Genomic DNA, 27,084 nt, shown 5'->3' on the forward strand with positions numbered 1-27,084 from the left:
ATCGCACAGTCATTCGGTTGTGACTAACTGTAGTGGATGTTGTTGAAGGTCCCCGTCCCTGGACCGGTGCACTCACCCCAGCTGCCGAGACGGCGGCTGCTAATGTCCACAGCACCCCTCCTCTGGAGATTAGCCTTCCTCCAAATGGAGCTGCTTCATCCGGGAAGTTGCTCACCCTCCACCAGCCCTGGCTGACTCAGGGGTGCAAAGGGCTGCTCCCCCTTGCTTCCATGTGGGGCAAACTCCGTGGTGCAGTTCATGTTCCAGGGTTCCCTGTGGATGGCCTGATGGCCTGAGCTGGTCGCCAGCCGAGACCACCCCCTTCCCTTGCCTGGCTCTGCTGCCTTCACTTCCTTTCTCCTGAGGCTGCTCCCCATGAAATCACAGCGACAGACATTCCCTTCTCAGGATCTGTCCCTGGGTGCCCACGCTCAGACACGATCCGGAAACACATTCCCTTTCCTCAGTCTGCTCTGATGATGTATCTGACTTAGAGATCCTTGGCCTGCGCGCTCTCTTTTCAGTGCTGTTCCGAAGAATAGAAGCTTCCTGGGCTGGCCCCTTGAGTGTTTTGTTTGGTTGGTTTTGACTTCCAAGTCTTTTCAGGCTAATCAGACGCTAGGAAAGGTCTGTATTGAATCACAGCCCTGGCACTGTTCCCCTCTTCCTTCCCTCCTCCGTTCATTCCCCCTGAACATCCTTTTCTGTGCCGACAATGACCTCACCAGAAAGGGAAAAAGGACGTGGGAGGGCCGCCTGGGAAACTCACGGACCTTGGTACCAAACAGCCCTGGGTTCAAGTCTGGGCCCTGTTACTCAGGAGCTAGGGACTCAGTAGTGGGGAGTTCTCTCACCGGGGACTAGTCATCTCTATTCCTCACACTGTTGTGGGGGTTGGAAATAATCTGGGTTGATGATGTGGTGCAGTGACTTGCATTGAGGGGACACCCACTTCATAGAGGCTGGAAAGACACCCAGAAGGAGTCCTGGGCTCCCTCACACGTGGGGGCTCAGCCTCACCAGTCAATTGTCGTCACCCACCCAAGCCCATCTCTGTCTCATTGCTTTTGTTCATGTTGTACTTTCCTCCTGGGTTGCTCTTCCTTTTCTCTTCTCTGACCTGTCAAAAAGCCCCATTGTCGGCAAAATTTAAATGCCACCTCTTCCAGGAAGCCCTTTTGGATGCCTCTCGAGGGGGATGAGTTCTTTCTGTCCTAGCACTGCTTGCTGTGTGGTGCAGGATCTGTGGGGCCTGTCTTCTTTACAACATTGCTGACTTCACGAATGTGGGGGTGCATGAAGAGTGTGATGAAATCAGAGGGTATGTTCCGGAGTCAGACCAATCAGGGTTGGGATTCTGGCCACACCCCCCTCCTTAGCTGGATGACTTTAGACTACTGACTACATCATCCTGGAAGTCATCTGTAAGCTGCACTGACCGCCCCCAACCACAGAACTCTTGTGCCCGCTGCAGGTGCTCTGTCAGCTGTGACTTCTCACTGTCTGGCATCCTCTGAATCACCAGCAGTTTTAAGAGTGAGCACATACTGAGCAAAGCCCTTAGAATTAAATACAGACGTGTGTATGTTAGCACCAAACTAAGGGTTAAATACTTTCCAAAGATTCTCAGTGTGGTGGGTGGGTGAGAAGGGCTGTTGTCCCCTCTGGCTGCCTTGCCAAGCTGGTACGGGGTCCATCTCCCACTAACTACTGACAAAGATTCTTTGCCTGACCCAATTTAATCAGATACTTAAGTCTTTTCTTAGGCCCATCTGTGCCCTTTCTTGTAAAATCCAGTTTTAGCAAAAAGCTCTACTGAGTCAGTTTGGCAAGGACCACCCACTCTCAATATCTGATCACTTTCTATATCTGATAGATATGGTTCCTTCTCTTCCACCACCCTCCAGATGATGTCTGGTCACCCTGGCCTGCCTTTACCAAGAATCTTGTTAGGTTGGTTTAAGCAGAATCCCCCTTACTCCTGATGTTGCCTCGTGGTAATTTTCTATCCACTGACACCCACCCTGCTCCTTGGCTATGAATTTCCAGTTGCTCAGGCTGTATTGAGTTGAGCCCTATCTTTCTCCTACATGGCAAAATCCCATTGCCATGGTCCCTATGCTTATCAAGATGGTCGTGAATTGAATTGTCTTTACCATCTGCTCTACTCTGCTAGAGCTTAGGCCCAGGCAGCTGAGTTAAAAGTGTGACCGAATGGACCATCTTGTCCCTGAAAATTGGGACTTGAGCTCGATTCTGAGATTTAATCATGGCAGAGGAGTTTACTCTGCTAGCCACCATCACCCCGCCCTGTCCCCCAGAGGGGTGCAGTGGGTAGCGGGGAGGCGACTGGTTGTTACTAATCTCCCATCTCTCGCTGGCCCTCCTCTGTCTCTGGCCTCCCTTCTCCCTTTGAAGGGACACAGTGCGGCTCACAGCCTGGCCCGCTGCGGTGGCTGCAGAGAGGGGCTGAGAATAAGCCTGTGTCCGAGGCAGCCCTCCAAATGCAGCAGGGCTGGGTTGACCTTTAAATAGACGGGCGCTGGGCCACTCAGTTCCTGGAAGTTTGAAGAAAGTCAGCCTTTCAAGTGATGCGACTTCCAACCTCAGGAAAGATCCCTGTGTTTGTGAAGGGTGTAATTTACTGTTGCTTTTGCGCTTCATGATATGTGGCTGCGTAGCCAGCGGGAGCCAGCATGCCAGAATTAGGAGGGGAAAATCCTCAAGTATTTTAATATACCCCTACTTAGAAGCAAGATAAACATATGTATTGTACTTTGGAACAGAAGCAAGGGGGGTTGGGGGGTGGGAAAGGGAGAGGTCTGGCATTGCATGAAAGGTCTTTTTAAGCTGAACTCTGAGGGTTTTCATTTTTCTTTCTTTCTTTCTTTTTTTATTTGTAAGCAAAGCTGGCATGAGCAAATGATGCCAGGATCCACTCGGCTGTGTAAAAGCTGTCGTCCTTCCTCAGACAGGCAGACTGCTGGATCCTCCCTAAGCCATAAACGACTACAGTCTTGCCTTGCCCAATTAAAAATGATTGGGTGCAGCTTGTCATCACAGTTGACTTAGATGATTTACTTTCTTCCAGGAAATCTTCCTCCCAACTCTTGCTTTGCAATTATGCAAAAGAAAAATAAATGTTAATATGTTCTGTGCTCCCAGGAAACATTTTTTTAAAAAAAAAGAAAAGAAGGCTGGGCGCAGTGGCTCACACCTATAATCCCAGCACTTTGGGAGGCCGAGGCGGGTGGATCACGAGGTCAAGAGATCGAGACCATCCTGGTCAACACGGTGAAACCCTGTCTCTACTAAAAATACAAAAATTAGCTGGGCATGGTGGCACACGCCTGTAGTCCCATCTACTCAGGAGGCTGAGGCGGGAGAATTGCTTGAACCCAGGAGGCGGAGGTTGTGGTGAGCCGAGATCGTGCCATTGCACTCTAGCCTGGGTAACAAAAGCGAAACTCCGTCTCAAAAAAAAAAAAAAGAAAAGAAAAGAAAAGAAAATTTTAATAAAGATACATGATGTGAATGTGATCATGAGGAAATATCAGAATAACTCAAATTAAAGGATGTGCTTCCAAATAACTGCCTTATAATCTTCAGAAGTGTCAAGGTCGTGAGTGTCAGCAAAAGACAGAGGAATGGTTTCAGATTGAAAGAGGCAAAAGAGATGTGACAATTAAATGCAAAGCTTGATTCTCAACAATTGTTAAACCTCAGATAGCTGGAAGCATTAGATGTTAGTTGTGTATCTGTGTCAGCTTCCTGATGTTTCTATAGGATCCCAGGGAGAATGTCCTTGCTTTAGAAAAGTACACAAGGGGCGGGGAGCGGGTGACTCACACCTATAATCCCAGCACTTTGAGAGGCTGAGGTGGGTGGATCATGAGGTCAGGAGTTCGAGATCAGTCTGAACCACATGGTGAAACCCCATCTCTACTAAAAATACAAAAATTAGCTGGGCATGGTGGCGTGCCCCTGTAATCCCAGGTACTCAGGAAGCTGAGGCAGGAGAATTGCTTGAACCTGGGAGGCGGAGGTTGCAGTGAGCTGAGATTGTGCCACTGCACTCCAGCCTGGGTGACAGAGTGAGACTCTGTCTCAAAAAAAAAAAAAAGAAGAAAAATACATAAGAAAGCATGAAAGCATTCTGTGGTGATATGGCATCAAGGGGCCAGTCACTCCCTCTCACATACTATAGGGGAAAAGGATTTGCTCTGTGTTACTAGCACGTTTGCAATTGTTTCACAAATAATAATAATGATAAACCTACAGTGGGGAAATTCTCTCTCTCTTTTTTTTTTTTTTGGGGGAAGACAGAGTCTCATTGTGTTGCTCAGGCTGGAGTGCAGTGGCGCTATCACTGCAGCCTCAGCCTCCCAGGCTCAAGGAATTCTCTCCTTCAGCGTCCCTAGTAGCTGGGACTACAGGCACGCTCCACCACGCCCAGCTAATTTTTGCATTTTTCTGTAGTGATGGGGTTTCACTATGTTGGCCAAACTGGTCTCAAATTCCTGGGCTCAAGCCATCTGCAGACTTCAGCCTTCCAAAGTGCTGGGATTGCAGGTGTGAGCCACTGTAGTCCCAGCCTGGCCAAGAATTTGGTGTTTCTTATTTCCAAGCTTATCTCCTCTGTTAGTTGCTCCCAGGGAGACTCCTTGTCCATTTGTGCTTCCGGGGTGCTGGGGGGGAAGTGATTGCCCCACCTCTCTTTTGCCCAGCCACCAAACCTGGTGCAGACTGTACCGCATGCAGGCCCCACCCCTGCATTTTACTTATTCTGTTTCCTGTCTTGAAGGTGGGGGGACACTATGCTTCTCTCCAGGATCCTGACTGGCTCATCATTGAAAGCTTATTTTGTGCAAGGCATTGTTCTGAGCACTGTATGTGGATGATTCAACTTCATCCTCTGTAACTCTAGGAGTCAGGTCAAATAGTATCATTTTATAGATAAGGCACTTGAGGCACAGAGCAGTTAAGCAACCTGCCCTTATCACACAGCTGGAAAGTGGTGGAGCTGGAATCTGGATGGGTGCTGGCAGCCTGGACTCAGAGTCAGGGCTAACCACTGAGCAGCACTGCCACCCAACGGATGGAAGCCTGCTGGATGAGGCCATGGGAATCTATTTCACTCAGTGCCAGCCAAGCAGAACTCCCATCCAGACCTCTCTCCACCACCCTCATAAAGCCAGTGTTTATACAGGCTAGAGGTGCTCATCAGAAGTTTTTGCCAATCCCCAAATACGGCCAGGGCCAGAAAGTGAGAGGGGTGCCTATTATGTAAGGCCCCGTGGCTGGTCCCCAGACAATGCCACTTCCTCGCTTGGCGCTGTGTGACTGCATAACAACGGGTTACTCATTTCCTCTGGAAAACTTGGCAGGGCCTCTTTGCCTCGTTTCCTCCTCCCACCCCATCCCCAGGCTTCCTCTATTGAATTTTCTCCGGATTCCCGGGAGCACCACCACGGAGGACCTGGCCTTTGGCGGTGGACAGTCTGGGCTGTGGATGGGCAGAAACGTCAGGAGTGGGGGCTGCCTCTGTGCTGGAAATGGCATGTCCTCCCAGCCCATTTGCCCCATGCCAGCACTGGAGGCAGGTGAGGCCCAGCCGTGGGTGTCAGGAGCTCCTGGGCAGGGCAGGTCTTGAGGAGGCAGGAGGTCTGTGTTTCTGCTCCTCTCCCATTACTAATGAGGTTTGGCCTCCTTCCTCTTTGCCCCTCTCCTGGTAAAGGGATGAATAATGACGGCCTTCCCTGGGAAGTCTGAGATGGATTATCCCAGGGGGGCTTGAACATTGGAGAGCGTGTGAGAACTATCGTCACATGAGTTTCCTTTCTATCCTGTCTGCGGGATTTCGCAGGTAAGCAGTAAGGGAAATCGGCCCCGTTTACTTCTCAGCACCTGCTTTATCCGATTCACCACGCTGTGGCTGAGTCCCAGCCTTCTACGGGCTCATCTCTGGACTCCCAGTGAACTCTGTGCAGATTAGCTGTTTGTAGACACGGTACCTGATGGACACCAAGCTACATAGAGCTTCATCTTCCACACCCAAGGCTTCCTTCTTCCTTTGCTAATTAAGAGAAAGAAAAGAAAACATAATACACATTATGTTTCTATCTTATAATACACATTTCTTATTTTTATCTCAGTAAGTTAATAGATAGATGCCTAGATATACACAACTCTGTCTATACGTACATATACACACATGTGCGTGAATATATATGTGTATCTACCTCCAATGCATGGATAGTCCTGTGCCAGGTATTGGCACATTCAATTTTTCTCTTCTGTTTATCAATCTTGAGACTTCTTGTTAGGAATTAGGGATTTATCTATAGCAATTTGGATCTTAGCAGTTCTTTTCATGGGTTATCTTATTTTTTCCTTCTAAAGGCCTTGGAGTTATAAAAGGGCATATTATTGCCCTTTTACAGATGAGAATTAATTTGTTAGCTAACTCAGTTTCATGCATTTTTTTTTTTTTTTTTTTGAGATGGAGTTTTGCTCTTGTTCCCCAGAATGGAGTGCAATGGCATGATCTCGGCTCACCACAACCTCTGCCTCCCGGGTTCAAGCGATTCTGCTCCCTCAGCCTTCCGAGTAGCTGGGACTACAGGCATGCACCACTACGCCTGGCTAATTCTGTATTTTTAGTAGATACAGGGTTTTTCCATGTTGGTCAGGCTGATCTCGAACTCCCGACCTCAGGTGATCCACCCACCTTGGCCTCCCTTGAGGCCTCTTACCTCAAGGCCTCTTAATGGTCTTGAGGTATGAGTTGGACAATGTCTTCTCTAAGCAGAACTGTAGCCCCAAAATGCCCAGACTAGAACTCTCCTGTATTACAGGCTGGGATTAAGGTATAAGCCACCATACCTCGCCAGTTTCATGAATATTTTTAAAGGGCCTGTTGTGTGTTGGGTGCTACTGGGCAGAACTGGGTGGGGTATTGCCTCCATAGCTTTCTAGATGAGCAACTTTAGAAAAGTTTGAACAGTTTCTCTATATCCTGGACTCTTGGTCGATAAAATCAGAATTATTATTTGAGCCTCTAAAGCCAGAAGGTCAAATGAGATGGGCATTCGAAGCCTTCAGCAGGGCTCCAGCCCCACGGTGAACTCTCGACTAGCTGTGACTCTTACAGAGCTGCAGGTTGCTCCCAAGTCAGCACTGAAACCATCAATTCAGCCACAGCGTTCAACACCGAGCCCTTTTCACTGCCCTTCGATGGGTCTCCTTTTCCCTAGTATTGGCCATCTGCTAAGGTAACTGAAAAAGAGCCTTTCATATTTTCAAAGGGGCAAAGAAACTTCAGTCCCTGGTTGGGCATTTTATTGAGTAGAGGTGACTATGTGCAGCTTTTTCGGGGAAGGATGCTGCACATTCCAGCATTTAATAAAAATGTATTGAATACTTCCTTTGCCCCAGGTAGGTACCCGTCCTGGTAAAGGCAATAAATAAGACAGCCCCATCCTCATCTTCATCAAGCCACTGATCTGGTGGTCGTGACTGGGGTGGGGGCTGCTGAGACATTGGGCCCCTTGAACCCTCCCTCTGGGTGGGTGTCTTTTTCCCCAGGACAATCTGGGCTCTCTCTGGATGGAAGGAAGTTGGTCTGAAAGTGCCTCAGTGATCGTTGAAACAGGTTTGCCAAAGATGGAGGCTAAAGAGACGACCAGGCTTTGTCTGGGGACTCCCGAATGGTCTTAGGTCTGGAAAGAGTGAATGGGAACATTTCTCCCACTTTCTGGACTGGAGATTCCAGACTGACTCCTTCGTGACAGGCTTCCTTATCTCTGCAATATTTCTTCACATGTTCCCTTCATAGATTTCATAGATTTCTAACAGGATGAAGACTTTGTTCTTTGGGATAGGGGTCTACCTCCAGGGGTGTGGGGAAGGGTTGAGAAACTGCTGAATTCTTGACTTTGATTTGTCAACGGTTTCCTGGAGAGCCTGGAGCTGGGGTGGAACTGATACAGTTTGATAATTGCTTAGGCATTCTCCACTTCAGTTGCTCCTGGGGCCAGATGGGATTGGGATAGAAACAATATTGGAGAGTTTTGTTTGGTTTTAATGTCATACCTGGGTGCTCTGTTATCCAAGCAGGCCCTCTCCTGCGTTCTCTTCTTCTTTTAAGCCTTTTCCTTCAGAAGGAACAAAACATAATCTGTATGCTGGGTGGCTGTGCCCTTTTGTCTGCCTTTTGCTTCTGAAGGTTAACCCACTCCCTATTTAGAGAGGCCAGGTGGGTCTGGGGTGTGTGTGTGTGTGTGTGTGTGTGTGTGTGTGTGTGTGTGTGTGTGTCTTTTTCCCTGGGGTGGGCATTTTTATTCAGGCAGGTGTTGTTATGATCCCCTGTTGTAGAGGAAGAGGTGAAGTTTTAGACAGACTAAGTCGTTTGTCTGATGTCACACAACTAATAGATGACAGAGTCACGTATCTATTCGGGGGTCTGGTCCACAGCCGGGAAGAAGGTGAGGTGTGCATGGCCTGGTGGCACAGAGCATGACTTCTGGTTGCACAAGTGTGGGAGGTTACTTTATCTTGAGAAACCTCTGTTTTCTTATCTGTAAAATGGAGCAGTATGTATCCCAAAGGGTCGTAGTGAACATTTGTCCAAGTCAGGTCCTCTGTATGGAGCAGAGAACCGCATCCAGCATGCAGTACATGCTCTGATGATCTTGGCTGGAATGATCGTCCTGGTTAGGGTGGATTTGACCAAACGTTGGAGTAACTGGTAATTTCATAATCTGAGAGATGTCACTGGGAGCTGTGGGCCCAAGAATGAGAATCTTGTGAGGGGTGGCCAGGTGAGGGTGGAAGGGGTTTGAGTGAGGAATGGTCTTGAGGTAAGAGTTGGACAGTTTTCTCTAAGCAGAACTGTAGCCCGGAAGTGGCCAGGCCAGAACTCTCCTGTATCGAATGAGGATCGCTCCATCGTGCCAGCTGCTCTCATATTGCTTTGATGGACTTTCTCAGAAAGGAGTAAGGCAGTGCTGGGGATGCTGGATGTGGCTTTGGCTTCCTATGGCCGCCCCAGTGCTGGCCTGCCGCTTTCTGAATCTGGTTCCTGGTTGGATCCGTGCGTCCTCCTGCTCCGTGTCCTGGCCTTGGAGAAATCATTCTCCTCCGGCCATGCCTGCCTGCCTGCGAAGGTCAACAAAGGCAGTGGGCACTGCTGAGCTCTTGCAGTTTTCAGGGCAGGGCTGCTTCCTCTTGTGCTTTCCAGTGACGGGGCTGCTTGAGGGCGCCTTCTAGAGGGAACCTCACCCCTAATGTAGCTTGAGCAGGTCTTCGCTCTAAACTCTTGGCTGGGAACCTGCCCTCCCATGTGACTCGGCATGACACCCACCTCTGCAGAGCCAGCCGCGCCACAGAATAACCTCTGCTCCCTAGACACCCTGTGTAGCCTTGGTTGGATTCTCTAGATGGGAGGGACTGCCTAAAGCATAACTGTGTATGTTCACATACTACGTGCCTTGGAAGAGTTTTATGCAGGAAAGTGTTTGTAAATCAGAAAAATGGATGCTGGTATCTAATTTCCTGTCTCCGTTTTAAGTCCAGACCAAGTCACCTAACCCCTCAGGCTTGCAGCCCGCATCATCCTGAGTTACCTGGTTCAGTCCCTTGGCTGTGGCATCCTCTTTGCCTCTACAAGTAAACTGCAATTAAGTTGACAGCAGGGCCAAGGAAACTGACGAGTCTTGGGTGAAAATCTTGAGATGCTTTGCCACATTACCTAATTCATTCTTTTTCTTTTTTTCTTTTCCGTTTGTAGACAGGCTGGAGTGCAGTGGCACGATCCTGGCTCACTGAAACCTCTGCCTCCTGGGTTCAAGTGATTTTCGTGCCTATAGCCTCCTGAGTAGCTGGGATTCCAGGTGTGTACTACCACACCCAGCTAATTTTTGTATTTTTATTAGAGACAGAGTTTCGCCATGTAGGTCAGGCTAGTCTTGAACTCTGGCCTAGAGTGATCCACAGTCCATGGCCTCCCAAAGTTCTGGGATTACAGGAGTGAGCCCAGCCCCAATTCAACATTTATGGGCATCGGACAAGGACATTATTTACCACCCATGGTTTACAGACATCAAACCCAAGGCTCAGAGAGGGAAGACATTTTTTAGTCTCACTGAGAAAGTGACAGAGCTGGAAATTGGTCTCCATCATGCTAAATCATGCTACATGCTCCATCCAGTTCAAACCCCGTGTGGAAGTCAACATTGGAAGCCCCTGATTTTCCTCACCAGGCTCCTGTTCCGATTCTTCCCAGATCAGTCTCTTTCCCTCAGCAGAAGCCAGCTGGGAATCACTGGCCTTGTAACCTCTTCAAGTGACCTCCTTGGGGTGTTCACAAGGAGCGTAGCCACCCAGAGAATGATACTGTTTTTGCTTAGGGTGGGGATGGGGGTGGTGCCCTTCACATCATTCCAGAGACAGCGCCAGCCCTGCTTTTACCAGTGGAGGCCGTGAAGAGGCAACAAGCCCTGATCGAAAGTGAGTGAAATTGACAGTCTCAGCGCTTTCTAGGGAAAGGATGCCATCCGCATGGCTTCAGTCCCCCAAGGAAGCCCCATCCTAAAGCAGAGAGACCCCAGATCACACTGTGTTTCCTTTTAGCCAGAGATGAGGCTTATTCATCTCAGACAGCTGTGTCCACGGCATGTTCCTCAAGGGCAGCGGCTCCAAACTAAAAGAGGAGATGCTCCCAGAGCCTTAAGGGGCTGCTGATAGGAACCCAAGGCCTAGGGCTACATCCTGTGGTTTCAGAAATATATACATTTGAAAGCTTCTAGCAATACAGATTGCATAGGAACTCAAATGTAAGATCCCTTTGGGACTTTTTCTTAAGGCGTTTAAAGAAAATGACATTCTTGACCGTGCGTGGTGGCTCTCACCTATAATCTCAGCACTTTGGGAGGCCGAGGCGGGTGGATCACGAGGTCAAGAGATCGAGACCATCCTGGTCAACAAGGTGAAACCTCGTCTCTACTAAAAATACAAAAATTAGCTGGGCATGGTGGTGTGTGCCTGTAATCCCAGCTACTCGGGAGGCTGAGGCAGGAGAATTGCCTGAACCCAGGAGGCAGAGGTTGCGGTGAGCCGAGATCACGCCATTGCACTCCAGCCTGGGTAACAACAGCGAAACTCCTCCTCCTCAAAAAAAAAAAAAAAAAAAAGAAAATGGCATTCTCATAAAGATATGCCATTTTTTAAAGCTGCAACACTAGGGAATACAGAAGAGAAAGGTTGAAGTGTCCCTGAAAATGAATGAAAATTCCGGTCTGTTTTTACTAATGTCCAAAATCTTAGTTTATTGCCCTTTAGTTCCTCCGTCCCAGGGTCTCCGAGCGGCAGGTGCGTGGGTCTCGTTCGATAGTGCGGCCATCATGTGGGAGAAAGATGCTCACACGGGGTTTTGTTGAGCGTCTCCTTTGAGCATTCCTTCCCCTGGTGAGGTGCACAGGTGGCATCATGCCCATTTCACAGATGAGGAAACCGAGGCTGAAAGGGATCAGCAATTTAGGACTTCTGGGTGATATCACAGAAGGCCCTTCCCTGTTGTGGGGTGTACTTTCTCTATTTTGGAAGTTAAATTGGACTATGGGGGTTGGACCGGGGGTCTTCTTGCTTCAGCTTTCTCTAAACCAAGGCTTGGTTGTTACGGAGGAAGAAAGAACTGGGATCTGTCTTGACAACCCAGTGACTCTTCTCGCCTATTCTCACCTTCCTTTACCAACATTTATTAAGGGCTCCGTGTACAAAGGTGGGGCTGTGGCACTTTCTCAACCAGCACTGTGGCCCTGCATCCTGATATGGAATGGGTAAAGCACACAGGCTTCATGGATGGGGGCCTGGGACCACAGATGGAGCAGAAGTGGAGTGGGTGTGGCCCAGCCCGGGGAGGTGCTGGAGAAAAGCCATGTTAGGCAGTATGGGAGCCGGGTGTGGGGCCCTGGCAGTGCTGTGCTCTGTAAGGCCTGCCTTGACTCCTAGGGCGCTGACACTCATCCCTTTTGCTTCTGCAGCTGAACACACTCCCTGGGACTTCTCCCACAGTGCCCGGGCATCCTTGGCACATGCAGTCATCGTGATGGCACTTTAAGTGGAGGCTGAATCATCTCTCCTTTGAGCTGCACAGAACATGGCTCCCCTGGTGTTCCCATTTTACCTCCGGGACACTGAGATTTGGAGCGGTAAGTGACTTACCCGAGGCCATGTGCTAACAGAGAAGATGAAGAAATCACCATCCAATCAGAAATCCAGTCCCATGAATCCAGGTCTAAGACCAGGCCTAAGGGTCTATACATTTTCCACATACCTTCCCTATCTTTAGCAGCCTGATGAAAGTAGAGGTTTACCTTTCTTCTAGGTAAGTCCAAAGGCACCTGCCAGCTGGGCCCGCTGTTTCTTAACTTTCTGATCCCTTGGGGGTGATAGTCAAATATTCAAGTCTGAGCCATTGGGATGCCTGATGCTAGGGTCAGGCACTCTGCGTCAGGCCTGAACCTTGTATTTTGTGGAGGCGGATGGGGGAATGTTCCCCCAGGGAACATACCCAGACATGGGGGACAACAGTTGCCCTCATGGGGAGGCATCTGTTTACTCGCTGCTATGGGAGCACTTCCATCTTTCACAAAACCACTGCAGGTAAGTGAGTTCCTGCTGAATACCAGGCCTGGTCTCTCTAGACTCATCTCCCCGCTCCCCCACCACCTCTATGTTAGTTCATCTCTAGCCACGTTTTTTTGTTTTGTTTTTTAATTTTATCTGTTTTTTCTTTATTTTTTAATACCTTAAGTTCTGGGGTACATGTGCAGAATGTGCAGGATTGTTTTATCAGTATACACGTGCCATGGTGTTTTGCTGCATCCATGCCCCGTCATCTATATTAGGTATTTCTCCTAATGCTATCCCTCCCCAATCCCCCCACTCTCTGCTATCCTTCCCCTTAGCCCCCTCCCCCAGCAGGCCCCGGTGTGATGATGTTCCCCTCCCCCAGCAGGCCCCGGTGTGATGATGTTCCCCTCCCCGTGTCCATGTGTTCTCGTTCAATTCCCATTTATGAGTGAGAACATGCGGGTTCAGTTTTCTGTTCTTGTGTTAGTTTGCTGAGAATGATGGTTTCCAGCTTCATCCATGTCCCTGCAAAGGACATGAACTCATCCTTTTTTATGACTGCATAGTATTCCATGGTGTATATGTCTAGCCACGTTTTTATTGCTATCATCCAGACCTGGTCAGGGCAAGATCTTTTAGTATTTTTAATTATTTAAAATAATAACTGTGCTGGGTACGGTGGCTCACGCCTGTAATCCCAGCACTTTGGGAGGCCGAGGAGTGTGGATCACGAGGTTAGGAGACTGAGACCATCCTGGCCAACAGGGTGAAACCCTGCCTCTACTAAAAAATACAAAAATCAGCTGGGCATAGTGGCGCAAGACTGTAGTTCCAGCTACTCGGGAGGCTGAGGCAGGAGAATTGCTTGAACCTGGGAGGTGAAGGTTGCAGTGAGCCGAGATGGCGCCACTGCACTCCAGCCTGGTGACAGAGCGAGACTCCATCTCAAAAAAAAAAAAAACTGCATTTTTTTTTTAAGTCCAACTTTTGGCAGAGTCAGCCCAAAATACAATCTTTGTATTACCATCTGAGAACTCGATTTGGAATTGTTCTTCAACGAGACTGCGGAGCAGAACAGCAGAGCTGGAGGTCCCAGGAGCTGGTCAGACCCAGCTCTGCCCCTTGCTGGCTGAGTGACCTTGGGCACCATGATTCATATTCTCATCTGTGCCCTCACCCCCCAAGCATGGCTACGAATGCTTTTTATCTCGTTTATTAATTTCTGTGATTGCCATAAAAACTAACACAAATTACCATTTATACAACATAATATATTAATGTATAGTTTTTTGGGGGGGATCGGTTTGAGACGAGTCTTGCTCTGTCACCCAGGCTGGAGTACAATGGTGTGAACATGGCCCATTGCAGCCTTGACCTCCAGGGCTCAAGTGATCCTCCCACCTCAGCCTCCACAGTAGCTGGGACTACAGGCATAAGTTACCATGCCTGGCTAATTTTTTGTATTTTTTTTAGAGACGAGGTCTCACTGTCTTGCCCAGGCTGGATTGAAACTCCTGGACTCAAGCAACCTTCCCACCTTGGCCTCCTGAAGTGCTGGGATCACTAGTATGAGCCACTGTCCCCAGCTCATGTCCAGTTCTCTAGGGCAGAGATCAGACATGGATCTCACCAGGCTAAAGTCAAGGAGCCTGCAGGCTGCCTTTCCTTCTGGAGACTCCAGAGGAGGGTCTGTTTCCTTGCTCATTCTGGGTGTTGGTAGAATTGATTTCCTTGAGGTTGTCAATCTGAGATCCTGTTTTCTTGTGGGCTGTCCAGCTGCACTGAGCTTCTGGAAGCCTCCCCTCTGGGCTCGTGGCCTCCTCTCTCCATGTTTAAGTCCAGCAATGGTGAGTCCAGTTCCTCTTAGGATCTAAATCTCTTCTTCCTCTTTCTTTTCACCTCTGTGATCCTAGCTGGAAAAGATTCTCTAATTTTAAGAATTCACGTGATTATTGGACAGGGGCTGCCCTGATAATCCAGAATAATCCCTACTTCAAGGTCCTTAGCTTTAATCACATCTAGGAAGTTCCATTGCCATGGGAGGCAACATATTCACAGGTTCCTGGAAATTCAGATATGGGCATCTTTTTGATTGGAATGGGGTGTGGCAAGTATTCTGACACAGTGCCTCAGAAGGGTTGCTGTGATGATTGAGTGGATACATGCAAAGTGCTTAAAATATTACGGGGAACCATGTGAGTTTGGCAGCATGGCATTGTTGACCTTTAGAAGGTCAACTTAATAGTATCTGATCTATAGAAAATCCTCAGTAAATGTTTGCTGTCATTATTCTAGTGGGAACAATGTCATGCTTTCTTTAGCCAGTTTGCTATTATTCTGATTTCCTTGTTGGGCATTACTTTTTAAAAAGTTATGATTATTGGCCGGGCGTGGTGGCTCACGCCTGTAATCCCAGCACTTTGGGAGGCTGAGGCAGGTGGATCATGAGGTCAAGAGATTGAGACCATCCTGGCCAACATGGTGAAATCCCATCTCTACTAAAAAATACAAAAATTAGCTGGGCGTGGTAGTAAGTGCCTGTAGTCTCAGCTACTCGGGAGGCTGAGTCAGGAGAATCGCTTGAACCTGGGAGGCGGAGGTTGCAGTGAGCTGAGATCCTGCCACTGCACTCCAGCCTGGCGACAGAGCAAGACTCAGTCTCAAAAAAAAAAAAAAAAAAAAAAGAAGTTATGATTATTTTGGATTTTGGGATGATGGCGTTTATGTGAAAACTATGATTATCATGTCTTTTTCAAATTTTATTGTGATTTAGGGCAATGCATTTCTTTCCCGGCCATGTTCAGTTTCCTGCTCCAGTGCTAGTGTCTGTCTGGCCTGAGGGGACCCTCTTTCTTGCAAAGCCCCTTGTCCAGCACCAGCTCAGCTCTGGGCCATGGGTATAGGGTGGGACTTCTCCCTTTTGGGAAGCGGACTGTGCCTCTCCTTCCAGAAACCATCCCCTTTGACTTCCTCAGGGGGCCTTGTGGCTCTTTGAACCAGGCCTGCAGGGCAGCACCCCTGCGGGCCCATTTTTGTCAGGGGATGACTCCCTTCCCAAGGGCACCCTGAGTCCCAGGTCCCCAGGCCCCCAGATGTCGGGCCCTCAGAGTGTGATCCAGTGTCACCAGCTCTGTAACTCCATGCATGTGGCTCTTGAGACTCACAAGGGCATGTTTGCCTTGGCTGGACACTTTCACCTGTCAGTTCTGCCAGTTGGGAAGTGTCATCCTATTGGGTGGCTGCGGAAGGAATCATGGAGAATTTCCAGGGCTTGTCTAAGGTTGTGGAGCTGGCAACGCAACCCAGGTTCGCCTGCCTATGATGATGGGAAAGAAACGGTGTGGTTCTGTTCTTGTCGGCCTATAGCCACCTCTCATTTAGGCTTCTCCTGCATACAACTACACAGCCAGTGGCAGGGAAGCACCTAATTTACATCTTTATGCATTGACACTGACATCACTAGCTCTCCCACTTGACCTGGAAGAGTCCCCCAAGGCTGCCATAGGGGTTATAATGACCCATTCTATAGCTGCTGAAACTGAGGCCCAGGAAGTGTCCAGAACTTTCTGAGGTCCACCATGTACTGGTGACCAGAATGAGTGATAGCCACCTGGTGTCAAGGTTGAACTGGTGTCAAGGTTGAAGGTTCTCATCCAGTAGAGCTGGATTTAATTTCTGACTTGCCTGACCAGCGGGTGCCTCATTTTGTGTTAAGTATTGGAGCCTCCAGCTTTATTGTCTTTCAATGGTAAAGGCTGTGAGATTCGGTCCCTCCTGGAAGCTGGGCCTTGGCTCTCCTGTCCTGGGTGCTTTTTAGGTAGTGGCTGTTCTGAAGTGGCTTTGGAAAGCCTATAATGAAACTGTCATGTCCAATGCTGAGATTTGTATAAACTGTCATTTTAACTGTGGTTACTATTCCTTAGGATTTGAGAAATAAAGTCTGAGCAGGGAAGTGGGGCCTGCATCACGGCCTCCCCTCCAAGTTGAGTGACACATCTTCCCAGGTCTCTCTTTTTTTCTGTCTTGAGCCTCTCCCCTAAGGTCCTGAAAGAAGATGTGCTGTTGTGGGGGGCCTGGAAATGTCCCATGGACCATCTGGTGACTCGGTAAGAGGATGTGTGTCCTCCAGGGAGGGAAGGAGGTCCTGCAGAGTGTCCCTGCCTGTTGACACCATCCCCAGATCCTAACGTGAGGTCTGACACATAGTAGCCTCTCGGTAATCTGAAGTGAAAGAACGCATTTCTCATGTGATCTTAGCATCATTTCATGTAATGAATTTCAGCCCAGGCCTTTATTCTGTCCAGCCCTGGTGGGTCCATTAGCTGCAAAAATTAGTTGTGCTCAGTTTTAATGCAAATGAGTATTATTTTATTGTATTCATTAATAAAGAAGCTCTTTGTATGATATCAAGACCATGAAGAAATCGCAAAGGCATAGGCAGGGTCTGTAGCAGGTTTCACAGCCTTGGCGCCATTCATATTTTGGGTCAGGTAATTTGTTGTGGGGGCTGTCTGTGCATTGTAGGATGTAGCTCAGCATCTCTGGCCTCTACCCACTGGATGCCAGTGGCACTGTCAGTCCCAACCCAAACTCCCAGTTGGGACAATCCAAAGTGTTTCCAGACATTGCCACATGTTCCTTCATGGTGCTGCTGCTGCTACTGCTGGTGGTGTGGTGTGTGTGCACGCGTGCATATATGTGTGCAAAAAAGTCTCCCTTTGTTGAGAACCACTAATCTAGAGACCACTGATAGGGTTGACATGGGCTCCTCCACAGAGCCTTCTGCTGGAAGACAGACAAGTTGATGGACAGTTTGATTCAGGAAAAAGAATGCTGAATTGAGGGTCTGAAGTGAATTTCATCCCCTATGTGGAAGAGTTCTGTTCCTGGCTGTAGGACGTGGAACATACTACTCTACACGCGCAAGAAAAAAAATCTCCCCATCTACTTCAGGACTTTTGTGTGATTAAAGAGACAAGATAGTCAAGTGCTTTTCATTCCATGGGCACTCAATAAAAAATAGGGGTTATATTCATGATTAGTAACAAAAGGCACCTTAAGGAAAATTGTTATTTTATTATTATTATTATTTTTTGAGACGGAGTTTCACTCTTGTTGCCCAGGCTCGAGTACAGTGGCGTGATCTTCACTCACCGCAACCTCTGCCTCGCGGGTTCCAGTGATTCTCCTTAAGGAAAATTATTTTTGGCTCTTGTTCAAGGTTCATTTGACCATTTTTGTTTTAAAAAAGAGAGAGGAGTGGCCCAGGCTGAAGTACAGTAATGCGATCCTAGTTCTCTGCAGCCTTCATCCCCCAGCAATCCTCCTGCTTCAGCCTCCCAAAATGCTAGTATTACAGGCATGAGCCATTGCACCTGGCCCATCTGATTATTTTTTATGCTTAATTGTAGAGAAGGAAATGTAAGTCATTAAGGTCTAAATTATAAAGCCTGTGTGGCTTACAGGCTGAGCACGGATTATGGTTTAAGGAAGCCCCAGGTTCAATTCCTGGCTCCGCCACTTGGTAGCTGTGGTGGACCTTGCCCAGATTTCATACTCTCAGCTTCTTTGTCTGTAAAATGGGGACAGTAAGAGGACTGATGTCGCCTGGCTGTTGTGCTGGTGGCTGCGCTGCCTGCACGGACCCTTCTTTATTTGGATCCCCCTGCCACAGTTGTCCCATTTTTTTTTTTTTTTAAATGGTGACCCAAGTTCCATTATGGACGATCAGGCATTCAGGGGAAGGAGGGCTCCAAAGCAGAGACAAAAGCAGCCAGCCAGCTCATCCCCTCTGTAGCTGATACCGAGGAGGAGGATGCCAGTGGGAAGAACCGTGGCCATATGGCCGGCAGGATGCCTCACTGCTAACGGTCAGCCCGGCCCCTTTGAAGTGGTTTTAAGACCAATTTGGTAACTTGATTTGGAAAGTGGTATCGATGACTCCGAGGGCGCAGGCTGCTCATTAGCTGCTGTCTGGGCCTGGCAAATTGGTTTAAGTGGAATGAAATTGGTTCCTTCCCTCCCCGGGCTCATGGCTGAGGTCCAGGCCCGATTGTAATGGGAACCTCTCCTGGGCAAAGAACACTGAAAAGCTTTCCGGGGAGTCTGACCCTCTTTCTTCATATGTGAATTCTACTTTTCCCTGGGGGTCAAGGCAATGGGCTGATAAAACATAAAAATGAACCTGAAGTGGGTGGGGTGAGTGCGTGTGTGGGAAGTCAGATCAGAGGAGAATGAACAATGAACAGTGGCCGAGTATTTTTCAAGGGCCAGTTAACCATTCCCCTGTTGAGAGACACTGTGCTTGATGCATTTTTTTCTTTTCTTTCTTTCTTCCCCCCGCTCCCCCCATATTACAAACACTGCTGAGAGGAACATCCTCACGAGCTTTCTTGGTCACTTATGTGAGAGCTCTTCCGGGATTTATACCCCGAGGCAACTTCACTGCCTTGGAGGCTAAAGAACGTTTTCCGTTTTATGAGATGTGATCACATTGCCTTCCAGAACGATCATGCCAATTTCCACTCCCACCCGCTGTACACAAGAGCCCTGATTTTCCCCATCTGGTCACCCACATTTGATGGGTCAGATTTTTGCTTTTTGCTAATCTCATGGGGGAGATGACATTTCTGGTAGTTACCCTGACTGCCAGAAGGCTGAGCAGCCTGCCCTCACCTGCCTCATGCAGAAGGCCCTACAAAGGCAGCGTGAACCCTCACAGCCCCTCGCCCATGCCCTGCCAATCTAGGAGGACACGCTGCCCTCGTCCATTGATTATCTGAAACAATTCCCTTTCCCCGTTCCTTTTGTTGCCAGTGAGTGTCCGTTTCGGACCTCCCACTGAGCAGTCTTTTCTGTCACGTAGCCATAGACAGGGCTGAGTTCTTTGGAAAACGATCATATCCCACTGTTGTTCCCATCCGTTCATTTTGTCCTTCAATTAACCAACATTAGTTAGCACTTGACTCAGCCCAGGATGTGGAACCAAAGGCCTGGCTTTTGGGATACTCACTGTCCCTGGTCAGCTCTGTGTCCCAGGGAGAGACCCATGAGCTCTCTGGGCCTCATTTTGTGTCTCTGTAATAAGGGACTAAAGCTACCAGCCTCCCTGTGGGTTGGAAAAGAGAAAGTTAGTAACACATATGAATGTGTACGAAGGAGTTTAGAGACAGATGAAGCACCGCACCAAGGCCGGGCTCGCTGGAGTGCAGACCCAGGAAAAACCCTGCAGGCCAAAGTGCTGCTGGTCTGTCAGGGTACCAGCCAGACGTTTAAGGCAGGAAACTTAGGGTGATCGGCCTTTCTGCTCATGCTTACTCACCTAGGCCTTTTGGGTAATTATTATACACCAGTCATTCAATTGATTGTATTGGGTACCTAAAATATCAGATCCTCCTGGGTGCTAGGGATATAACAGCGGGCAAAACAGACATAGTTCTGCCCTTGTGGGCCATATAGTCTAGTGGAGGTAGGGGGAAGAGGTTAAGTATGTGTAGGAAGGTGAACCCAATGTCAAGAAAGCATGTTCCGTCTTTCAAATGTTTCCAGGTAGGCTTGTTACTCACAAGAGAGAGGAATTGGTGGCCATCACCATTGCTTTGGTAACTAGTTTATGTCTGAGAAAGTGCTGATTCCCAAGCAAAGGAAAGAGACCGTGGAGGAATGATAGCAAGACCATTAAATAGAAATACAAAGAAGAGCTCACATTTATTGAGCACCTACTACACGTGCGAGACCCTCTTGTAAGAGCTTTGTACAAATTAGGCAGACAGGCAATATTATTATCCCCATTTTTATCTATAAGGAAACAGAGTACAAAGTGACAGCTTGTCTGCAGCGCTTGTATACAAGGGCCAAAGTTTGGAAACAATGCCTTTCTCTAATTTGAGAGTATCTGTTGTTGGTCTCATTTGTTGGAATTCCTAGAATCCCAGAAAAGTAAGTTTTAGCTTCTGCCAGCATCAGCCTGCCTGTGATCCAAGGTCATCACTCCCTCCCTCCTTTCTTCCCTTCCCTGCTCTGGCAGTCTTACCTTGTTTTTGAGTCCTTTATTCCCCAATTTCCTCCAAGCAGCAGGCTCTGGGAACAGTCCTGTTCACGTATATAACAAATATTTATTGAAACGCAGACCCGTTGTTTTCATAACTTGGTACCCGTTAAACCCATGGTTGCTTGTTCAGAATGTGCCTCTTGTTTAGGCTAAGAGGTGTCCCTTGTTGCAGGCCTGTCACATGGCAGGTACTCAATCTTTTGTTTCCTTCGAATAAGTAGGTGGGTATTTTCCTCGATTTGCACACGAGGAAATGGAGGCTCAGAGAGTTTAGGTAGCTTCCTCAAAGCCACTCAGCTGGGTGAAATGTGTGCAGCACCACGAAAATCTGACCTTTAGTGTCTGCACTCTTATTCTCTGGCTTATTGGGAAAGAATTGGACAAGGGATGGTAAAGGAAGTTGATAAAGCAAAGAGATAATTACTGCTGCTCAAAGGTGGGCCGAGAGAGTTTGGGCAAAAACAGAACCACGGATAAGCTCTGGATAGTTGCCTTGTCCTGGACCTGTGGTCTGCCCTTTGTAACTGCTCTTTCTTCTGTGTTCCCTTCTGTGTCCCCTGCTCTGTCTAAAGCCAGGCACACTGAGCCTGCAGGTATTTACAAGGTGGGCCTCAGATTCCTCCCCTCTCAAGTGGGCATAGGGGTCACTGGTTGGTTAGCTTAGATTTGGGAGAATGGTAGAGTCAGGCAGAGTCTTAGCCGGCCCTGCCTCCTAGCTGCTTTGACACCTGAGGCAGGCTTCTGGACCTCTCTGGACATGGCCAGTGTGCTGTGACTGCCCACCAGAGGCTGGGTGTCACAAAGGAATACAATGGATTTGTACAATTCACATGTTACCCACCCGTTCCTCAGAATGTAACTGCATTCAGAAACAGGGTCTCTAAAGAGGTCCGGTTAACTGAGCTCACACGGCGAGCTGATACAGGCAGGCTGGCGTCCTCCGCGGAAGAGGAGATTAAGATGGCACACGAGGAGAGAAGACCACAGGGAGACACAGGGAGGAGATGGCCACCTACAAGCCCAGCACAGAGGCCTCAGAAGAAACCGGCCCTGCCCACACCTTGATCGTAGACTTCTGGCTTTCAGAACTGTGAGGAAGTAAACCTCTGTTGTTTGAGCCACCCAGCCTGTGAAAATTTGTTATGGCCACCCTCGATGATCAATACAGTGACCATGAGCAAGTCACTCACCCTCTCTGAACCCCCTTGGGCTCTGCTCTAAAGAGAAGCATGAACATTTCTACCTCCCAGGCTGTGGTAAGAGGCGTCAGGAACAGCCAACGTTCGTCGGGGGCTCGCTGTGGGACAGGCCCTGTTTAAGCCTTTTCCACGTCTGAACACACTTAATCCTCACGTGTAGCCTTTACCCGGGGGGAGGGGAGATACTATTGTTCCCATTTTACAGATGAGGAGAGTGGAGCACAGAGCTGTTAATTAACTTGCCCAATGTTACTCAGCAAGGAAGGGGCCAGTCAACAAGTGGAACTTCGTAGTTGGTCTCTGGCGCCCACACAGAGGATCACTATAATGTCCCAGCTTTTGTTACAGTGAGACGTGTAGGTGAAGGACTTACCCAGTAGTGCCTGACCTGTGGGACACGGTGAAGGCCAGACCCGCCACTGAACGAACCTCCCATTTGCTGCATTGAGTTTGGAACGTTTGAACTCCAGGAGCTGTGTGTGTGTGTGTGTGTGTGTGTGTGTGTGTGTGTCTGTGTCTGTGTGTCTGACCTGAACCTCCCATTTGCTGCATTGAGTTTGGAATGTTTGAACTCCAGGAGCTGTGTGTGTGTGTGTGTGTGTGTGTGTGTGTGTGTGTGTGTGTGTGTCTGTCTGTCTGTCTGTCTCTCTCCTCCCCTTCCCCCATCTCTCTTTTTTCTCCTCCTTTTTTTGGGAGACAGCCCAGCCTCCCCTTCACTGCCACTGCCCATCAGCCTCCTCTCCCTATTCAGCCACCTCCCCCATCCCTGGTATTAACTGACTTTGGCTCCTGTCCCGGAGCTCTGCCTGGCACCCAGAGCTGCGGTGCTATCCTAACATCTCGCATGGTTACACCAACAGGGGTGGCACTTAGCAGATGACCCTGAAACCCGTAAATCTGCCCTTTCTTCCCCGGCCCTCACTGCTCCGGAGTCCCCGCTTCTTTTACGAAGCGCTCTCGTGGTTGATGGGTGAGTGTCAGGCCCCACCCAGGGACCAGGAGGCCCAGTGCTGGCTGTGGAGTTACCCAGACCTTACGGTAAAAATGCATCACCCTGAATGGGGGCCAGCCCAGGCATCAGCCCAAGCCGGCCCTACCCAGCGGCTGGATTCTGACTCGCTGCGCCTTAGTCACAGGCCAGAGACTCCTCTGCTTCCAGCTGAGGCTGTCCCCCACCTTCCCTGGCGGCCCGGGTTCCTGGAAAAGCTGCATGCCATAGAATGGGAGTCTCCCTCCAACTCAAACCATTAGAACGCTCGTTTATTGAGCACTTACTAAGTGTTAGAGACTGCTAAGCACTTTACATGAATCTTCTCATTTAATCCTTTTAATTAACTTCTGGGGCTCATGCTCTTCTAATCTCCCTTTTACTGATGATGCGGTCTCAGCAGTGGGAATGCTAACACAGAAAGCGGCTCCCCTCACTTGGGCGCTACTGTGTGCCAAGCCTTGGGGTTAACATCCGATAGTCCCATGGCGGCGTGTTGTTATTACTCTCCCTGCATATTCATGGGAGGCTGAGACCTGGGTGTTTCTGGACGTCCCAGCACCTGTGTACCATCTGCATGTCCAGCCCTTAACCACAAACTGCCGTGCCGTGTGGGGAAATGAGACCAGAGTTTCTCAGGTGAGGCTGATCCAGCCCCTGCTTCAAGCATGGGAGCTCCAGCCACGGCTCCACACTGCCACCACTCCTGAACCTGAAGGCGGAGGAGTTTCCCACTGTCTCAAATAAGCACCGGGGGCCAGGGGTTACCAGACTCAGATGAAATTTGCTTAAGGGACTCTTGGGGAGAAATGCTGATTGGGGGTTGGGAAGAGACAGCTGGCAGTCACTTAGGAGAGAGATGTGCCACCAGAACTAAAGACTGACCTGGGAGGACTTTCCCCCGAAAGAGTCTGGGCCGGGAATTCTCCTTTACGTCTCCTTCCCTCATACTCAAGATTCAGGTGCCCGTGAGGAGGTGCAGAGGGAGGATGGCTCACACCACTTAGCCCGCTCAGCGCTTTTGCAGTTTATAAACTATTTCACAGACATTATCTCACTCCATTGGGCAATCCCGTGGGAATCCAAGCCCCTGTCTTACTGAAGAGGGAATGGAGAGGACCCTTCTGGGAAACTTCCACCCCACGCTGCTCCTTCTACCCCAGTGCACTGCTGGCGCTCAGTGTTCCTGAGACAAAGCTCCCAGCACAGCAGCATCCACAGCCGTGTCGCTGTCATACCCGTACCCCAGCAGAGGACTCAGGGGTAGGGCCCTGGGTGGGAAGCCCAGGGCAAGGCCAGCGGGTAGAGTTGATGCAGGCCTTGGGCTGATCAAAAGGAAGACAGCGTCACAGCATGGATCTGACATCCGAGGGACGTCAGAGCACAGAAAGGTCTTGAGATTAGAGCTAAATGAATACCCCTGGGAGAAGCTAAAAGGCGTGTAACGAAGGAATACAGTAATATCAACAGCAAGCCTCCCCCCAGTCACATGCCTAGACTGTGCCTGAGACTCACATTTGTCATTGCACTGGTCCTTGGCACCGCCCTTCAAGGGGGAAAACTGTTTACCCTATTTTGCAGACTAGGAAACACATCCAGAAAGCAGCTGAACTGGGAATCAAGTCCAGGGCTGACCCCAGAGCCTCCCTTCTTTCTACGCTGCTCTGCTCCTTAGAAAAACAAAAACAGAATTTTTTTTTTTTTTGAGATAGAGTCTTGCTTTGTCACCCAGGCTGAAGTACAGTGACATGACCTCGGCTCACTGCAACCTCTGCCTCCTGGGTTCAGGTGATTCCCCTGCCTCAGCCTCCGGAGTAGCTGGGGCTACAAGCATGTGCCACCATGCCTGGCTAATTTTTGTTTTTTTAGTAGAGATGGGGCTTCACCATATTGGATAGGCTGGTCTTGACCTCCTGACCTCGGGATCCACCCACCTTGGCCTCCCAGAGTGCTGAGATTACAGACTGGAGCTACCACGCCTGGCCAAAAAACAGAATTCTTTTAACGTTGCTCTAGGAAATTCATTTATAAAAATTTAATTTCCTTCTGCAATGCCTAGCTCATGACAGATTGTAGATCAAGAAACAGATCCTGGGCGTTTGCCACCCAAGCAGGTTCAGAAAGACTGTTCCGGCCTCCATGTGCCCAGGGAGGCCAGAGGAGCCCACAGTTTCACTGTCTCAGCAGAGATGGAGAAACCTGTTAACCTTAGAAGCTAATAAAAAAAAAATCCCAGTGAGATCATGTCTGTTAAAACCCTTTGAGCTCCCTTGAGCTCTGAGGCTGTCTTAATATTCACAGTCTTAATGCTTACTCAGCAAAACTTTCCCGAGGGCTGCAAAGCCCCTTCCCTGCTTCCAAGCCCCCTTGTTTCCTGACTTGTCTTTACATCTTGAAAATCTGCTATTTTTTTCTTTAAACACCCTATTCTAGAATACACTGGCACGTTTTGGGTATTTATTTTGTGCTAGGTCTTTTTTCTCCATTGATTTTATAGTCATCCTTTGAAACAAAATGCGACAACACAGGCTCGGTCTGGGGAGCTCAGCAGGGTCTCAGGGTTTAGAATGGCAAGCTGTGACTGCACCTGGGTCATGCCTGCCCTTTCCAGGTCATTCTCTCCAGTAGGAGAAGCTTCTCTGTCCTTCCTCCATGGGAGAACAAGGGCCTGCCTGGAATTTGGCCCTGAACTGATTGATGATCACTTATTTTTGCATGTTACTTATTTTTGCTTTGAAGGTCAGGCTGGGCAGTCTCTGTCCTTCCCAGTTGTTCTGAAGTATCTTGGCCCCGATCTGCTTGGAGATCACTCTACTTTAACCTCCCTGTGCGGGAGTGCTTTCACTGGACTTTTTGCATAAAATGAATGAACATTACTTGGTATATTAAAGGAAAAAAATGAATGAACAGATAGACCTTGAGATGAGAGATGACAGGCTGTAGATTGCCCAAGAATCTGACTCAAACCCCACTCTTGTCTCCATCTGCAAAAATCAAGCTCTTTGGAATACCTTTATCGGGGGGTGGCTCTAAAGATAGTTAGAAGAATAGATTATAATAGGTAGCATTTATTTAGTATTTAGTGTATGCTAGAAACCATTTAATGTTTGATGTGGTAGCAACAGCGCTATCCACACCCCTCCCAAATTCACCATGAGATAAGTCGAACAGGTAATTTGCTTCTATTTTAGAGATAAGGAAGCTGAGGTTGAAGCTCTAACTTGTAGAATGAGAGCTGAAACCCAGATTTCCTGAGATTAGAGAAGACACTCCCTTCTCCCAACTCCAAGAAATCTGTTGTGAGCTCATTTCTATGTGGACTCCCTAGATGACTGGCACATTTTTTCTCCTCCCCTCTCCTCCCTTCCCCTCCCTTTCCCCTTCTCCTCCCCTCCCTTCTCCTGTTCTTTTCCTCTTTTCCTTTCCTTTCCTTTCATTTGTTTTCTTTTCTTTTCTTTCTTTCTTTTTTTTTTTGAGATGGAGTTTGGCTCTTGTTACCCAGGCTGGAGTGCAATGGCGCGATCTCGGCTCACCGCAACCTTTGCCTCCTGGGTTCAAGCAATTCTCCTGCCTCAGCCTCCTGAGTAGCTGGGACTATGGGTGTGCACCACCACGCCCGGCTAATTTTTGTATTTTTAGTAGAGATGGGGTTTCACCATGTTGACCAGGATGGTCTCGATCTCTTGACCTCGTGATCCACCCGCCTTGGCCTCCCAAAGTGCTGGGATTATAGGCATGAGCCACTCTTTTCTTTTTTTGTTACAGTTCACATAAGTGGGGCAAAAGCTGCCTGGCCCATAATTTCTCCAGTGGAATTCCAACTACAGAAAATACATAAATGCAAAGCATGGCCTAGGCAGGTTGGCCACAGGACTTTGGAGAAAACTTTTACAAAACTTGAAATACTGATAATCTTGAGTATCTCTTAATTACTAGCAGTAAGGCATAAATAGATGCAAAAAGAAACCAAAGCCATGACTTTTGCCATGTCTTGACATTGATCTAAGAAAAGACTTGCTTCTGGGGGTGAAGCTGACCTCTGTGGCTCTTCAGTTTTCCTGTGGACCTCCGAATGTTATTTGAGAATCATTCTGAGGGTGACAGTGCCTATATCTTAACAGCCACAGATGCTTTTTGATGAAATCGTGTCTCGTGGTGGTTGTTTGCCTGCTGTGACTTAGACTCAGCAGGTACCCACTTCTTCCCGTGGGTGT

General features: G+C 48.7%; 1 long non-coding RNA gene across 11 annotated transcripts in view; it reads left to right on the forward strand.

The window, feature by feature from the left end:
• The window catches only part of LOC105716817 (uncharacterized), a 365,411-nt gene that overhangs the window by 138,341 nt on the left and 199,986 nt on the right, over nucleotides 1-27,084 (forward strand). For all 11 annotated transcript variants that reach the window (XR_010345628.1, XR_010345629.1, XR_010345630.1 and 8 more), the window contains exon 3: nucleotides 12,042-12,209. This is a non-coding gene — a long non-coding RNA (uncharacterized LOC105716817). The remainder of the gene's footprint in view (nucleotides 1-12,041; nucleotides 12,210-27,084) is intronic.

Source organism: Aotus nancymaae, unplaced genomic scaffold (genome assembly GCF_030222135.1).
Source record: "Aotus nancymaae isolate 86718 unplaced genomic scaffold, 86718_ANA_hifiasm-v0.15.2.pri h1tg000036l, whole genome shotgun sequence".
Lineage (NCBI taxonomy): Eukaryota > Metazoa > Chordata > Mammalia > Primates > Aotidae > Aotus > Aotus nancymaae.